General features: G+C 45.0%; 1 protein-coding gene across 1 annotated transcript in view; it reads left to right on the plus strand.

Annotated features, from left to right (window-relative positions):
- Window positions 1–16701, plus strand: part of Elp3 (elongator acetyltransferase complex subunit 3) — a 78385-nt gene that overhangs the window by 60050 nt on the left and 1634 nt on the right. The gene's annotated exons all lie outside the window — the stretch shown is intronic.

A 16701-nucleotide genomic window follows, 5' to 3' on the forward strand; every position in this document is an offset into this window, starting at 1 on the left:
ACAGAACATAGCAGTTGTTTTGTTGCTTTACACTACAAGTGTCTTAGACTTACTTGCTGGACCCCAGAGACTTCTCCTGTATTCCAGGCCACTACACATCTCCCTCAGTTTCAGGTGAAGGTTGTTTTATTCTTTGCATTATAGTCTAGTTGAAAGGAAGGGTACATTTGTAGCTAGGTCTGTCTGATAATGGACTCATAATCCTTACCAAAGTGCCTAGAAAAGCTTTTCTTCATTATGGCGTAGCTCTTTGCTAATGGACACAGGAAACCTGCCAAATGCAAACCAGTGTGTGCCACAGGCGTCTTGTGTTAATGTGGGACTTATCAGAAAGGACAGGAAAAGATTGTTTCCTCTTTTGTTCTCTCTCCTTTAGCTCTTTACATAATTTGTCTTTTTATAAATTATCCCCTAAATGGCCCCTAATTAAATGTACATTTTCTGGATTTTGTTCATTCCTTCCTTTCATTTTGTATTCTCAAAATGGTCATACATATTTCTTTCTCAACACATGTTCCAATAAGACTTTTTAAAATCATTATTAGTATCTTTCTTTTTAAAAACAATAGATACAACATAAAGATGATACTACAAGATCTGTATTAATTTCAGCATCATTATTAATCAGACTGGCATTGATAGTGGAGAATGCGACTTTGCTAGATAACGAGTTAGCTAGATATTTGCTAATTGATGTCTGTGTTGTGGCTCCACATGGAGACATTGTTGCATGTCTCCTCTCAGGAATCCTTATTCCCTGGTTGACACTTATTCATTTATAGGTGAATCAGGTACCAGTTTGTAGTACTTTGCATGTCAAATGCATTAAACCATTCCTCACTTGGCATCACATGACACTATTCATTAGCACACATTTTGAATATTCCTGAATAGGCCACCAGTGAGTTTTTGCTACTTGATCTTGTAGGCATCTGAATTTTTCATGACACTTCCTTGGCAAAAGCTAGTGATATCAATTTGTAGTGGCCTGTCAGAACCTGAAGAACAGCCTTTGACAAGTGCTGTTGCTGATTCCCAATCCATGCAGTCTAGCCTTCATCTGTTTCAGAAATATGTACCTGAAAGTCTCAAAGGCTAGCTTAGACTTTCTCTTCCCTATTCTTGTTCCTCTTTGCTTATGAATATTGGAATGATGGTTTTGAGCTTTAGCCTAGGAGAAACAGGGCACATCACGTGGTCTCTGATAACATTCCTGCAAAGTCTGGGAGCTTAAAGATAAATGATTGCCACTTTTATGAAGTTGGACACTTCATAGACTTCTCTGAGTAAGGAAGCCCCTCTTCAAAGGTGGCCTTTCCTGCATACCTGTCCATCAGGAAGTTTGTTTTAATGGCTTGCTGCCATGCTCCTCACGGCTGCATAACTCTCCTAGGAATAGTACTGTCCTATTCTCTAAACACTTGACATTGTCTTAACCCATTTAGTTTCATAAAGGCATTTTATATTAGATCCTGTAGAAGCAGGAATTTGACAGATTCTTCCCCTTTAGGTGAGCAGGTGATATTAAATCATGCTTAAAATATTGGTGCTACTTCCATAGCAGCCTTCAAGATGGTGACTTTATAGAGCCTTTAAGTTTAGAGATTCCAATATCAACAGGTCATACAAGGGAATTTTTAACTCAGGCATTCTGGCTTAAACTGTTGGATTTAGGATTTTAGATTGTGGCCATTGGATAATTTCCTTATGCATCCCACCTGAGCTTCTCTGAGCAGCTGGTTATCTAGATTGTCCGTCCCTTAGAAATATTCAGTATGGGGCTGGGGATGTGGCTCAAGCGGTAGCGCGCTCGCCTGGCATGCGTGCCACCCGGGTTCGATCCTCAGCACCACATACAAACAAAGATGTTGTGTCTGCCGAAAACTGAAAAATAAATATTAAAAAAAAAAAAGAAATATTCAGTATGACAGCTCAAGAAGCCACACATCTGTACCCTGTGTAGTCCATTGCTTTTTATTGCATATTATACCAATTACTGGTTATTTTAGTTATGTATTGGTGTATAATGCACCACCCCAAAATTTAGAGCCTTCAAATAGCAACCTATTTGTGTGTGTGTGCTTGCATACTTAATAACTCTTATAGAGAAATTCAGCAAGGCGTGAAAGAGATGGTTCCTCTGTGTCCCATGATGTTGAGGGTCTCAGCTGGGGTGGCTTAGGAAAAACACCTTGATTCTTTTTGACTTGTCTTCTCTACTCTAATACCAAAGAAAAAGTATCCTTCCTCTTTGGAAGAATTGATATTAATTCTTTTGTAATTGTTTAATAGAATTTACCAGTAAAGCCATTTGATCATGGCCCCTTTTTTGGTTGGAAAAGTTTTGTTTGCTGATTTAGTCTCTACTTTTTATAGTCTATTTAGACATTCTGTTTCTTCTAGAGTCAGTTTTTATAGTTGGTTTCTGGGAATTTGTTCATAACACTAGGTAATCCAATGTGTTAGTTTACAGAGTTCGTAATAGTCTCTTAGGATTCTTTTTATTTCTGTAAAGTCAATAGTACAGCCCTCTCTTTGATTTCTATTTTAGCAATAAGTTCCTCTTTTGGTTTTGGGAGGCCAACCTAAGGTAAGGGCTTGCCAGTTTCATTAAGAAGGAACTCTTTATTTTTTTTACTTTCTCTGTTGTTCTTCTACTCTATGTTTATAACTAACCTGTATTAATGCCTTCCTTCTGCTAGCTTTGGTTTAGTTTATTATTTTTCTAGTTCCTTAAGGTATAGGGTAGGTTACTGATTTGAGACTTTTTTCTTTCAACATAAGCATTTATAGCTATAAATTTCTCCCTGAGCACTGCTTTTGCTTCTTTTCTTAAGTTTTGGAATGTTGTGTTTTTCTCTTCATTTGTTCAAAATGTTTTCCTCATGATGTCTTCTTTGGCTATTTAAGAGTGTATTTAATTTTCACATGTTTATGAGTTTTTCACCTTTCCATCTGTTGATTTCTAGTTTCATTCCATTGTGATTGGAAAAGGTACTTTGTCTGGTTTCAGTCTTTTTAAATTTGTTGAAACTCTTTTTATGGACTGACCTATGATCTGTCCTGGAGAACGAACGCCCTCTGTGCACTTATGAAAGATGTGTGTTCTGCTGTTGATGGTGGCATGCTGTGCATAGTAGGCAAGCACTCTGCTCCAGTACATCTCTGTCCCTCTCCCTTTGTTATTGTCACAGATTATATACCTACGTGTCCATTAACATAGATTTATAATCTCTTTGAGTTTATCCTGCTTGGGATTTGCTAAGCTTCTTGAACATATAGATTTATGTCTTTTATGTTTTCAATCATTTCTTTACTGTTTTTTCCTACATCTTATGCCTCATCTTCCCCGATACTCCAATGATGCATATGTTTGTATCCTTGATGGTGACCCACTGGTCCCTGGGGTTCTGCTCACATTTTTCTAAATTCTTTTTGCTTTCTGCTTCTCAGAGTAGATCAGTTCAATTGCATTATCCTTAGGTGTAATGATTCTGCCTTCTGGCTACTCATAACTGCTGTCAAAAGCCCTCTAGTGAATTTTTTTTTTAGCTATTTTAACTTTCTACTCTAGAATTTCTGTTTGGTTTCTTGTTATAATCCCTTTATTGACATTCTCTCTTTGTTCATACAGTGTTTCCCTATTATCATTTAGTTCTTTGTCCATGGTTTCCTTTAGCTCCTGGAGCATTAATATAGTTGACTTAATGTGTTTGGTAATTTCAAAGTCCGAGGAATAGTCAAATTCTTTTCTCTTGTGAATGAGTCAAGTTCTTTGTATGCTTTATAATTTATTGTTGAGAACTGGACATTTTAGTATATAATATGCTAATTCTGGAAATCAGATTTTTTTTTGCATTCATCCATTTGTCTAGTGCCTTTTCCAAACTATTTTTGCAGTGCCTATATTCTTTGTATGCGTGGTCACTGAAATGTCTTTTCTTATCTCTGTGATCAGCCTGTGACCTAAGAGGGATTTCCTTAAATATCTGTATCCAACAATAACGGTATGTGTCTATTCAGATCTTCCAGTAGACCTTACCAGGGAAGCCAGTGCAGCCAGAGGGATCCAAAACAAAAATTTTTTCACTGGTCCCTCCAAACTGAACAAAATGCACAGCCTGGGGGATTTCTGCCCACCCTTGTCCCAGGCAGCTGCCCAAGGAGCACAGGCTGCAATCCCTGCGGCTATGATGGGGCCAAGGAATGGGATGGTAGGTGGTTGTGCACTCTGCTCTCTGACCCCATTTCAGCAGCCTCTCTCTTCTCCAACCACACCTCTAGTAGTTATACATGTTTCAACGGGCTCCAGCATTCCAGAATAGTTGTTTCTCTACTGACTGGTTGATTCAGTGGAGGAACTCACCTCAGAAAACTCCTACTTTGCCATTTTTTCCTCTTTTTTAGGGTGTGGTTCCTGAGGGTTGAACGAGGGGCCCTTTGCCACTGAGCTATTTGCCCAGCCCTTTTTGTTTTTTATTTTAAGAAAGGATCTCATTGAATTCCCAACACTGGTCTCAAACTTGATCCTCCTACCTCAGTCTCCCAAGTCATTGGGATTATAGGAGAGTGCCATTTCTACCTGCCCCATTTTTCCTCTTAAAGTCTGTATTTAAAGGGATGATCAGTAGAAAGGATCTCTCTTCCTACCAGGCTGTAAGATAGCACAGACTTTAACTTCTTGGAGACACCCTAGGTATTTGGGCCATGAACACAGTAGTGAGAATGATCTGTGCCACAGCACACATCCTGCACTGGTGACAACAGGGCCACTCCTCTTGTGAGACAGAGGACAGTGGACCTCCACCTTAGACTCCCTGATAAGAGGAAACGAGCGCTGTCAGATGACCCACTGCATCACCTGCCTGCAAGTCACTGCCATGGCTTCTGTTAGATCCCCTATAGCTCCTTTATAAGTTATCTGCCTTTTCATTGTTGTTGTTCATTTTTACTCTGCTGTTGTCTTGATATAGCCTTTTCAAAATGCACAGGGGAATCTTTAGGCCGCTGGGTAGCAGACTTCTTTGAGATGCACTGTACATATCCAAGGTGGTAGAGAATGATCTGTTGGTGACTTGCATAACCAGTAGCTTTGAAGAGCCAAGATTCCTGTGGATAATCTTTATCATCCTTGTAAGTTTGTGGGGTTTTTTTTAACAGAATAGAAAAAAAGATTTAGGGTCTCTGAGTTAATTGGTTCATTTTTAAACATTCAGAACAAAACCTTTCCCCAACTTTTATATCAGTGTGCGTTGTTGAACAATAAAATATTGCCGTCCTTCCAGAAGATCAATGAGATGTAATAAACTCTCGATTCAATAGCAAATAAATGAAACTAATGAATATATTTCCTTGTATTAATGCTGCGAGGCATATATCACTCAATAAATAGTTGATTAATTGAATCAAAAGTAATTAAAATAGTTTCTATAATTTGTTTTTATAAAACAATCATGAATCATCATTTAAATCTTTTGTGTCTAATAAAAAATCAGATTTACGTTTCAAAGGATAGATTTAGCACGTTTTTTCTCTCTCTTTTCAAGTTAGGCAGTGGGAGTATAATGTGGGCTGAGTTTGAATTTGGTCCACTAACACCTGACTAGTGATAAAGGGCGGTCTGGTGTCCTAGCAAAGAAATTGTCAAGAACAGGAGCATACCTCCTGCTGTCTCACTCCCTTTCCTGAGTCAGCACAAGAATGTCTGAATTGTGAGGCCCAAGTTTTTCTTTTCTTGAGGAATTCCAGGAGGTAAAACTTCTCAGTTTCCAGTAAATACTTGATCAAACTTTCTTTGTTATTTCTTCCTGTGTTATTACATTTACAATTCTGTGTTCCTTCTTTGTCCATTTGGAATCACAACCCAAATCTCTTTTGTTTGTTTTTATATAGGTATGAAAGAGTGATTTATTTCCCATTTAAACAAGGACTCACATAGCTGAAGTTACTTAATCTTGCCCTTTTTTTTTTTCATTGTTTTCCTATAAACTACATAAGACAGGAAAATCTATAAACATTAAACAGATGAATTGTTTGGCCACACCTGTGTTTAGGCCACCAGGCCACTGTAATGATGACCTTACGCCCAGTAATTGGAGCAACCGGCATCCCAGCAGCATCCTGTGGCCCTTCCAATCATGATTCTCCCCCCTTTTGCCTTCCTTTCCTCCAGACTCCTCTAACTTCTTTGGTATTTTCTTTTGCCTTTATTTTCACTATGTAATCATGTATCCCTTAGATATGTAGTTAAAGTTTTTAATTTTAGATAAGCAGAATCATTGTAGTGCAGTTTTTATTTCTGCTACGTTTTCTCAGCGCCGTTGTAAAACTGAGTCCCTCTGTATGCTTAGTTCATTCATTTTCACTGATATGGAGGATCCCGTTATGCACATGTCCCAGAATTTGTCCTACTCTTATTGGATATTTGGGTAGTTCCTGGTTTAAGCTTATGAATATTCTTGTGTATATATTTGGGACATATAGACATGCATTTCTGTGGAATATGTGTCCAGAAATAGGATTGCTGGGGTTTAGGGAGCACATTGTTCAGCTGGAAGGTTCTGCCAAGCAGTTTCTGTCTCACCGGGGCTGTATGGCTTCAGCTAGAGCAGTCTGGTGAGTATTAGGGGCGTTCCTTTGCGGTTCTAATTTGCCCGTGAGGACTGCCTCCTCATGTTTTCATGGGCCATTAGGTGGCCTCTCAAGTTCCCCCTTGTGTGAGTGTGGCTGTGACAGTTTTCCTAAAGTCCACAAGTACTAATTTAGTCATATTCTGCTGGTAGCAAATTATTCCCGTTTTGATTGAATAAAAATGTCATTATTTGGCTTCATTCTTAAAGGAAGTTTTCTGTAGGGAATTCTGGAATTACAGTTGTTTTTATTTCACACCTTGAATCTATATCCTGTTTTCTGGCTTTTAATAATGCAGGTCACAGTTACGAAGCCCTGTCTTTGAGGACACTCCTCAGGATGTTGCAATGACTTTCATTTCAGACTGTCCTTGTTCACGCTGGTTAAGCCCCCTGTGGCCTAGGTGTGGACCTCCCTTCTTGAGCCTTTAGCCTTCTTTAATCAGTGGGTTGATTTTTTTTTTTTTTTTCTTCTTCTTCTTAAGCAGTTTTGGGTAGTTTTCAGCCTCTAGTTCATAACACACAGGCTCCTCTCCTCCACTCTTCCGGGGCTCCAGCTGTGCCGTCCTCTATGTCCCGTCCCCTCCCCTCTGTGGTGTTCTCCATGCTGTGCCGTGACTGCCCAGACTCACCTTCCGTGTGCTGGTTCAGCTATGTCTGATCTGCCAGTGCCTCTGTCCTACTTATCTTTAAACTCCCTGGTTTGGGCTGTCTTTTCCAACTCTGCCATGTCTTGTTTGATGGTCTCATTGTTTTTAACGTACTTAAATTCAGCCTCCTATGAACATAGCGAGCACTGCCCTTTTGCAGTCTGTGTCCAACGGTTTCTATCTGTTGTCCACACTCTGTGGTTTCTTGCCATGTCTTATCTCAAAGTACCTCATCTTGTTGTACAATTTTCTGAGCATTTTACATGAGAATTTGCTGCAGGGATACTTTGGGACCTAGATGTGTTAGTCCTCCCTAGGGAGGGACTCTTCTTTCTTTACTACACCCCTAAGCATGCTGTTTGGCCAGGACCAAGGCTTTTGGTCTCTGTGGGTCATCGGGATGACCCCACAGCAGTCCCTCCCCAGCTTCAAGTGGAGCTCTTCAGAGTACACCTGGAAGGTCTTGGTCTGTCCCCGCTCAGAATTCAGACCTCCGTTCTTTCACCTCTTGAGCCTCTAAAGCAACTCTGCCCCTCAGTGCCTCTCTGCCTCCCAGGGCATGGTGTTGCAGTTGGTTCTCTGCTCTGGTGGCCACATTACTCCTGGCCAGGCCACTTGTCCCCATCCAGCCTGCATGGGTCTCCCCGCCCTTCCTGGATTGGCAAAGCTGCTGAGGCAGAAGAGCCTCCACTCCCTGCTGGAAGCTCACATTCTCTCCTTTCTCAGCCTGATAATTAATAAATGTTGAATCTTTGATGATTTTTAGTGGGCACATTGTAAATTCTGCCCACATACTTTCATTGTCAGCAGCTGGAGGGCTGGTTAACCCGCTAACCATTTAGTCTCCCCAGTCAAGCCCAAGTCATCTTTTCTATAAGCTTAAATCCTCCAGCTTTTCTGCCCTTTCTCTAGTATCTAGTTTCTATCATTTCACCGTCTTTGTTACAAAGACATTCCCCCTAAACCTAAATTGTAGTTCTTATGATTTTTAAAATGGTTACCTCAGTTTATCCACATGTTCCTGGAAAGGACGCCCCTTCCCAGCAGTTGTCGTTTGTAAGCCGCGTCTGTTGGTAAGGTTTCTTATTGCCTGTGTGTGTTATCTGACCCTTCTTATGATTTATTCTTCTGTTTCTTACTGATCCCTGTTATTGAAATCAAAGTAAGGTCACTGTCTGTTTCTCTAGTGATTTGTCAAAGGACATTGAAAAACCAGACACAGACACAGAAAGTTAAGGTGATCAAGGCAAGCTGAAGTGCTTCCCGTACTGCACCAGGAGAGTGCTTTACCCGTGGCAGACTCCACTTGGAGAGCAGCATGGGGGAGGTCCGATGGGCAGGCCACAAAGGCTGGTCCTGAACTGCAGTTCTTCGGCTTCCTGGCAGTGCGCACTGAAGTTCTCACTCCTGCTGGACGGGGATCCCAGCCTCTCTAGGTTTTAAATAAGGTGGTATGTGTAGAGTGCCTGCTCTACTCTGCTGTGCCTGGTGCGCATTTACGTGCTCAGAAGGGTTGTCTTTCCCTCCTAGCTTTATACCTTACAGTCACTCAGCTATTACGTTCTTTTTTCTTTTCTTTTCTTTTTTTTTTTAGTTGTAGTTCAACACAATACTTTTATTTCACTTATTTATTTTTATGTGGTGCTGAGGATCAAACCCAGGGTCTCGCACATGTGAGGCGAGCGCTGTACCACTGAGCCACAATCCCAGCCCCCCACCTTTTTTTTAAATGGAGTCAGAATCACAAGCTTAGTAGCATTTAGGTTCATTTCCTACTCTTGATTATTTTCTCTTTTGAAGGAAAAGTGTTCACCTTCAGTGTTCTGAGACTTTAGTGTTGAATTTATCCCCTTAATAATAAAAGCTGTGGTAACTTAGAGGAGCAGTCCACTTCCACCCATTCGTTGGTTGTTTGCTCGCTCCCTTCCTTGACATTTTCTTTCTAAAACAGAATCAGAGCAGAACTTGAGCAAACACTGGATTCACTCCATTCTGCCTTTGGTTCACCTTTGTAAGCTTCATGAACCCTCCGCCCCTCACCCCCCACCCACACACTTAAAAAGCTCTGAGCAACCTGGAATCCACAGCCTGCTTCCTCAGCGGGGCCTGAGGCTGTTGGCGGAGGCATCTTTCCCGATTTCCTTTGTTCTTCCTTTCTTACAGTCAGGAAGCCTGTGTCCTGAGCTGAGTGCTTGCTTGTAGGGAGAGGGAATCGGAAAGCAGAGGTGTTCTTTCCCTGTGAGGGGCTTGAGTCTCAAGGACATTCATTTCAGAAAAGGGATTCTGCCCCTCTGGTCTCCTTCAGGCTGGAGCTCCTGAGAGGCCAGCAGATCTTGGCAGCCAGTCTCACAGATCAGCAGTGGGAAGGGACCCTCCCCAAGCTAAGCAGTGCTTCATCCCATCCAGCAGCAAGCCGTGTCCTCTGCCTTTAATTTACTCCTTCCCTGGGTCTGCATTCAGTCCAGGTTGGGGGACACTGCTGGAGCTGTTTTATTAGCTTAATTTGCATTATATACAGGAAAGTCTGTTCACACGAAAGCATTTATTCTCTTCTCCCAAAAGAGGTGTGAGTCCTGGGCAGAGGCAGATGTCAGAGAGGTGACCTGAGAGGCTGGTTACTACAGCCAAATCTCAGAATATCACTCTGGACACTTCCAGGGTGTTCTTTTTCCACTTGTTTTGTCATCGTCATAGCTGGTAAAGCGGTGAAGATAAAAACGTATCTCCTGCCTAAGAACAGGAAGAAGCCCCCAGCACAGGGTGGACCACCTATCCTCCAGGACCCCCAGGTCTCCTTGTTCTCCCACAGCAAGTGTGTGGACTGTGCCTTCGTCCCACCCTTAATGCTCTGGTGACAACTGAAGGCTCTGCAGCAGGGCTCCCCGAGGTCTACCACACGGTTGGTTCCTGCTCATTCGCAGCCCAGGATGTGGTAGCATCCCACGCAGGCCATGGACGGGTGGAGCGCGGCCACCACCCTCTGCCTGTTCCTCTTCTCAGGGGAGGCGGCAGCAGCCAGGCTGAGGGCTGGGAGACAGAGACAGCCCGCGCACGTCAGTCCAGGAGGTTGGCTGACGTCAGCTCTGAAGGGTAATTGCTTTTCCTTGGCTGACTAACAAAAGGAAAGTTACCGTGACGGAGGACTTTCTAGGAGCCTCCAAAGCACGGAGGGGAGATGGGAGCAGAGCGAGGCATCGCCCACCAGGTGATGGCATGTTCCCTTCTAAGCTGGTGTCACACCAGCAGCACAAAGAAACAGACGTGGGGATTATTTTTGGTTCGATGTTTAGGTGAGAAGAGGTCAGGGCCCAGAGTGGCTAGAGGTCAAGCTTCCTCCCCAGAACACATCAGCTTCTCAGAGGCCCCAAGGTGGCTTTTCATCTCAGGCCACTGCGTTTACTGAAAACAAAGACGAGCTCGGCAGATGCAGGCACTTTTCTTTGAGAAACGTCCATGGCAAGGCCTGGGTGCCTCTCCCTGGGTTCGTAACATTTCCTAGGCAAAAGCAGAGGTCCAGGGAGCCTTGAGGCTCAGCTGGATGTTACAGAGAAGTGTTTGGATGTGCCCCGGTAAAGCAGTTCTTGGAACCACATGCTGCAGTCAGGGCCCTCTTGGTGGTTGGGGTTGTCCAGGGCTGTCTGGTCATGTGTTAGCGGTAAGAACTGCTCCCCTCGTCTCGGCAGCTGTCTGTGGTGGGCAGCACAGGGGTGGCATGGTTCTGAAAGGAAGGCTCTCTGCCCAACTGCACATGTTCATTCTGAAAATATCATCTTGATTTGACAAAAGACGGATTAAAAGAGCCAAATTAAACAGATCTCCAGGGACTGAGCTGATCAGGACCAAAGGAAGCTTCAGATATGTTCTGTGACACCACTTAGGATGCAGTGGCCAGGGCTGAGGCTGGGTGCAGGCAGGGGCCCCAGTATACTCTTGTCCTCTACTCTTGTATGTTTGAGACTCCAGAATAAGTTTTTTTTTTTAAATCCACAGAAAAAATGGCATCTGTTTTGTGAAGTTAGAATAAAAATATTAAAAGCCAGAGAGATTTCTGAAAGATTTGGGTACAGTTTTGTTTTGTTTTTTTCTTTTGCTTCACTGGGGATTGAACCAGGTCCTCACACATCCTCAGCAAGCGCTCTGCCACTGAGCTGCGTCCCCAGCCCTGGGGTGGTTTTTATTAGATAGAGATAATAGTGCTAAATCAGAAAACTGCTTTTAAGTCTCTTGGCTAACAAGGTAGGAGTTTGTCAGGTTAGGGAGCCCCACCCTTTGTGCCTTAGGTATGGACTCCTTCCCACGACGACCTAGCACCTAAGGTGAGACTTTTTTAATATGTCCTCCAGGAGCACGTTTCTCTGTGTGTCCACAACATAAAAATAACTAGCATGTAATGGGTCTGCAGACAGTTCCCGCGTCTTGGTTGTGTGCCAGGCGCTGCAGTAAGTCTGATGATAGAAGCCATCGACTGAAGAGCTGACCTTCTGTGAAGAGAGGTGCACAGGCAGGTGGAGCAGGGCGAGGTGACTGGGCAACAGAACCGAGCTTACGGTGGCTGGGGGTTGTCTAGGGCTGTCTGGTAGTGTCCACGGTGGGGATCGGAGGACAAGTGGAGTGTGCCGGGGCAGCGCTGAACGAGCAGCAGCCACACTGGGATAGCAGCTTTGTGACGTTGTGCCTGGTTTTCTAGCAGTGGACTAAAATGTAGTGAAGGTCCATTTTGGCAGGCACCAAAGCTGAAAAGTCGGTCCATGAAAGACCTCGTGTTTCAGACTAAGGAATTGGAGCTTTTTCTTGGGACAGGCCTTTAGCAATTCTAAACTGGAAAATAGTGCAGTCAGAATTTTCACCCTTGATGCCGATTTCTATTTTATTGGTGACTTAGCCTCGTGACCTCGTGACTTAGCCCATGACCAAAACCCAGCTCCTGGTTTCCCTCCCCTCCTGAGCCTCCCTTTCCTGTCCTCAAGTTTATGTCAGTTACAAAGAAAAGATTCTTCTCAAAATGACTGCTAGGGTTTGGCTGTTTTACATGTGCCCCTCAAAGGCTCCTGTGTTGGAAGTGTGGTCCCCAAGATGTTGATGTGGGAACATGGAACCTGTGAGAGGAGAGGCCTCGGGTCATTGGGTGCTCTGCCTTTGGAAAGGATTAGTGTGGTTCTGAAGGGGGACCCCCAAGTTAGATCTTGAGAAAAAAGTTGTTATAAAAAGAGCAAGCTGGGCCCCATCCAGTTTTCCCCCGGCACCTTGTCTGGTGATGAGATTGCCCATTCTGACATAAGCTTCTGCCTCTGCTCTGACATAAGCTTCTGCCTCTGCACTGACATCCACCATAGTGTGACACAGCCAAGAAGGTCCTCACCAGAACTGAGCTAGTGCCCTCGAACCTCTAAAACAGTGAGCAAAATAAACCTCTTTTCTTTATAAAGTTAGCCTGCCTCTGCTATTTCATTATGATGATGAAAAATAACCTGGTTTAAACTCAACATGATTGAATGTTGAAGACATTGTGCTGAGTGAAATAAGCCAGTCACCAAAGGGAGAGCACTGCACCATTCCACTCCTTACGCCCCTGGAGTCATTCAAAGAGACAGGAAGTAGAATGGTGATGGCCAAGGGCTGGGGGGTTATTTCATGGATGCAGTTTCAGGTTTCTAGGATGACAAAGTTCCAGAACTGGGGAGTGGCCATGGTTGTGCAGTGTGAATGTATGTAATGCCACTGGATTGTACTTTTAAGTAGTTAAAATGATAATTTTATGTATATTTTATCACAATAAAAAACACCACAAAATAGGCCTTCTACCAAATGGAAAAACATTATTTCATGACAAACCTGCAGGTAGAGCAGCTTTGGGATTGGTTAATTCAGGGTTCAACAGTGTCAAAAAGCCAAACTGCTTCCATGTTCTCTCTGCCACCTCTGCATATCCCCTTTGTCCCCTGTTAAGACAGCTGTCCCAACCAGAAATTACAGAACTGCCAAGGGAGCGTCCAGGAGAAGAGACCGTCGGTCCCTGTGTCTGTTACTGAGAGCTAAGCAGGATTCCAGAGCCACGCAGTACTTGGCATCTGCACTTGGGTGGCTTCCAGCCATTTCACATGTCCCATGACCAAAACCCAGCTCCTGGTTTCCCTCCCCTTCTTCTTCCCAGTCTTCCCAGTTCAACAGATGGCAACTCCTCTCTCTCCAGCCGCTTCCTTTACTTGGGCTAAACCCCTTGGAGTCCTCTTAGACCCCTACATGCATCCACAAGTTCTTTTACCTGTGCCTTTAAAACGTCTCTCTGACTCCAGCTCCCTTTCACCACTGTCACAATGCCTGGGCCACTGTCCCCTCTCACGTGGATTATCACGGTCACCTCCTAACTGGCCTTCCTGTTTCTGTCCTTGATTGCTTGTGTTGTGCCTACCATGTGCTGGGTTTTGCCCAGGCACCAGCAGTTCTGCATTCAACAAAGTCAAAGTAAAATCCTCCCCACCAGGAGCTTCTCCTCTGTTCTCTAAGCTGCAGTTACAGGGACCCCTTTCCAATGGAAGTCCATCAGGTAGCTCCGTTGATCCTTTTTGTACTTAGTCAAGCATAGAACTTGCAATTCTCATGATTTAGAAGAAACTAAAGTCAGCTTGGAACCACCCAACTTCAGTTTCTGGCTGGTGGGATTCCAGACATGGGAGCACCATGACTCGGGCACTGTGAACCGCACCACCACTGTTCTGGTGACAGCGTCTTAAGTGCCACCTCTCAATCTGCTCCTTCCTGCCTCTTTTTGCCAGTTCTCTGGATAGAGTGAGCTCTCCGAACATATTGACTGAAATGCCTATTAAGAGGGCGTGCCCCCTCCAGAGGAATTCTTGATTGAAATGTAACACACATGGAATGAGTGTGAAATTTGAAATCGACCGCTTGATCAATACCATGTGTGCATGTCACCACTACTCAGGTCAATATCACGTTGTCAACACCTTGAAAGGCTCTCCTGAACTAGCCTGTGCCAACTTTTAAATGTGACCACTCTCTGGAGAGACTTCTGTCACTATAAAATCAGTTTTGTCTGGGTCTGAACTTTGTGCAAAGTGGCTTGTTGTTTTTTGTTTGTTTGTTTGTTTGTTTTGTACCAGGGATTGAATTTAGGGGCACTCAACCACTGAGCCCACCCCCAGCCCTATTTTGTATTTTATTTAGACACAGGGTCTCACTGAGTTGCTTAACACCTCGCTTTTGCTGAGGCTTGCTTTGAACTTGTGATCCTCCTGCCTCCCCAGCTGCTGGGATTACAGGTGTGTGCCACCGTGCCCAGCAAGCAGAGTGTTTGTTGTCTGGTTTCTTTCACCCACAGTTAGTTCTATATTCATTGCATAGAGCAGTAGCTCCTCTTCCGTCACTCCTTCAGGTTCCCTGAGTGAATCTACCAGGTGACCCCTCTACTTCCCATGGAGGAGGGTCACTTCTTGTCGGCGCATGTCTTCTGTTGGGACACAGCATTTCTCTTTTCGCTGGAGAGTGTGCTTGCTGGGGGGAGGGTGTGCCTGGGAGATACTGCAAAGGAGGACGCACGGTGCGCCAGTCCCGGGACTCTGGGTCTTCCCGATTATTCACTGAGCCTGGGCTGTCCCATGCCCACCGCGGTCCGTATTCTCTCCCTTGGTCTGCACCCAGCCACGTGCGAGCAGCACTGATGGTGACACAGAAGGTGGAAGTGTGCAGGTGGAGCGGAGTGATCTTGGCTGAAAGGCCGTTCCCTGCTGTCCCTGGTGCCGTTCTGTTGCCTCCATCATGTCGGCTTCAGGCCCACTTTCTTTACCTTTCTTCAAATTTTCCTGAAATTTAAATTTTGAAGTTGGTGTAAAGCAAAATGTGGTGGGAAATCGGACTCCTGAATACGGACTGTTTGGATTCAAGATTCCGATAGACTTGAGAAAGCTGACCTGGGACTGGTTTCCTGCGAAACCCTCTGCCTTCCATTTGATCTGTTGGGTAAATGTTTACTGGGCACAACACTGATCGCTGGGAGCACAGTGACGAGCAGATCCCTGCAGCCCGGTACGGGAGGGCACCTGTGCTCCAGAGCCACAGACTGGCTCTAGCGGCACAGTGGGCTGGGGCGGGGGTGGGCAGCAGTGTCAGGAACGTGGTCCACAGGGAGCTGAGGAGAGCGTGAGCAGAGACTGGAAGCTGGAGAAAGCCTGGCTCGCGCAGAGGGGGGTTGGAGACTGAACTCCAGCTCGACTGGAGCACAGTGGGGAAGGCGCAGGGGCGGGAGGTGGTGCCCAGAGCACTCTGGGATAACAGCAAGCAGCCAGCGCTCACTGGCTCTGGACTAGGGCTGGTTCCTCTCAGTTTCCTCCTCAGAGCACCAGAGACACAGGTACCAGCTCACCAGGGAAGAGGTGGAGGCTCAGGGAGGGGAGTAACCACGTCTCCAAAGTGGCAGGTCTGGGTCTCAGACCAGGGTCCGTGTCAGCAAGCACCTTCTCGTAAGCCCCTGTGCCCGGCGTGGAAGCCAGCTCTGCCCTGCAAGTTCAGCTTCTCAGGTGCAGTCCCGTTTTTGTTTTAGAAGCACTGTTTAAGGTAGTATTACTCAAACATGGCTCATATACAGATCCCTTTTAAAGGAAAACAAATTCCGGGGACTGTGGTATTGGCTTAAACCAGTTAATGTTCCTTAAATACCCGGGCATAGTAGGAAACCTGTAACTGGCCTCTGTCCCCCTCCTGACGCAGAACTTCTAAAGCCCTTGGAATTTCCGTTGTTCTAATGGGGCAGCTCTTAGTGGGCTCCTTGATGGGTGGTCACCAGAAAGATCAAACTGGGCTTAAAAGCTTGGAACCTTCAGCAAGGGGGAGGCGAGAGAGGCTGGAAATTGAGTTAATAATTGATCCTGCCTACAAGACAAAGCCTCCATAAAATCCCCAAGACTGGGACAAACACATCCATGTGCCGGGAAGGTGGCACCTGCTGACTTCACAGAGACAGAAGCTCCAGGACCCTTTCAGACCTCGCCCCATGCACCTCATCCACCTGTTCTTCTGTATCCTTTGTCACATCCTTTAACCAGTAAACATCAAGTAAATGCTTCCCAAGTTCTCTGAGCTATTATAGCAAAGCCTCTCATCAGATGGGGTTGTGGAAACCCCAGTTTGTAGCCAGGTTGAACAGAACTCACCTGCTAGACCCACTATTCACAAGGGAGGTCTGTGCCTGGGGGCAGTCTTGTGGAGCTGAGCTCTTAACCACGGGATCCGTGCTCAGCATGTCAGCACTGGAGTTGAGTCAACTTGTAGGACGCCCAGCTGGTGTCCACGGAGAATCAGGAATCACTTGGTGTGGGAACCCACTTCCTCCCCACAAGCCACATTTCCGTGCACCAGCGCATCCCAGCAGCCCACTCTCTTATGACCGCCTCTCTCCTCTTTGCAGTTCT

The sequence above is a fragment of the Marmota monax genome, unplaced genomic scaffold (assembly GCF_021218885.2).
Source record: "Marmota monax isolate L192 unplaced genomic scaffold, Marmota_monax_Labrador192_F-V1.1 WCK01_AAM20220418_F8-fsc00344, whole genome shotgun sequence".
In the NCBI taxonomy this organism is placed as follows: domain Eukaryota; kingdom Metazoa; phylum Chordata; class Mammalia; order Rodentia; family Sciuridae; genus Marmota; species Marmota monax.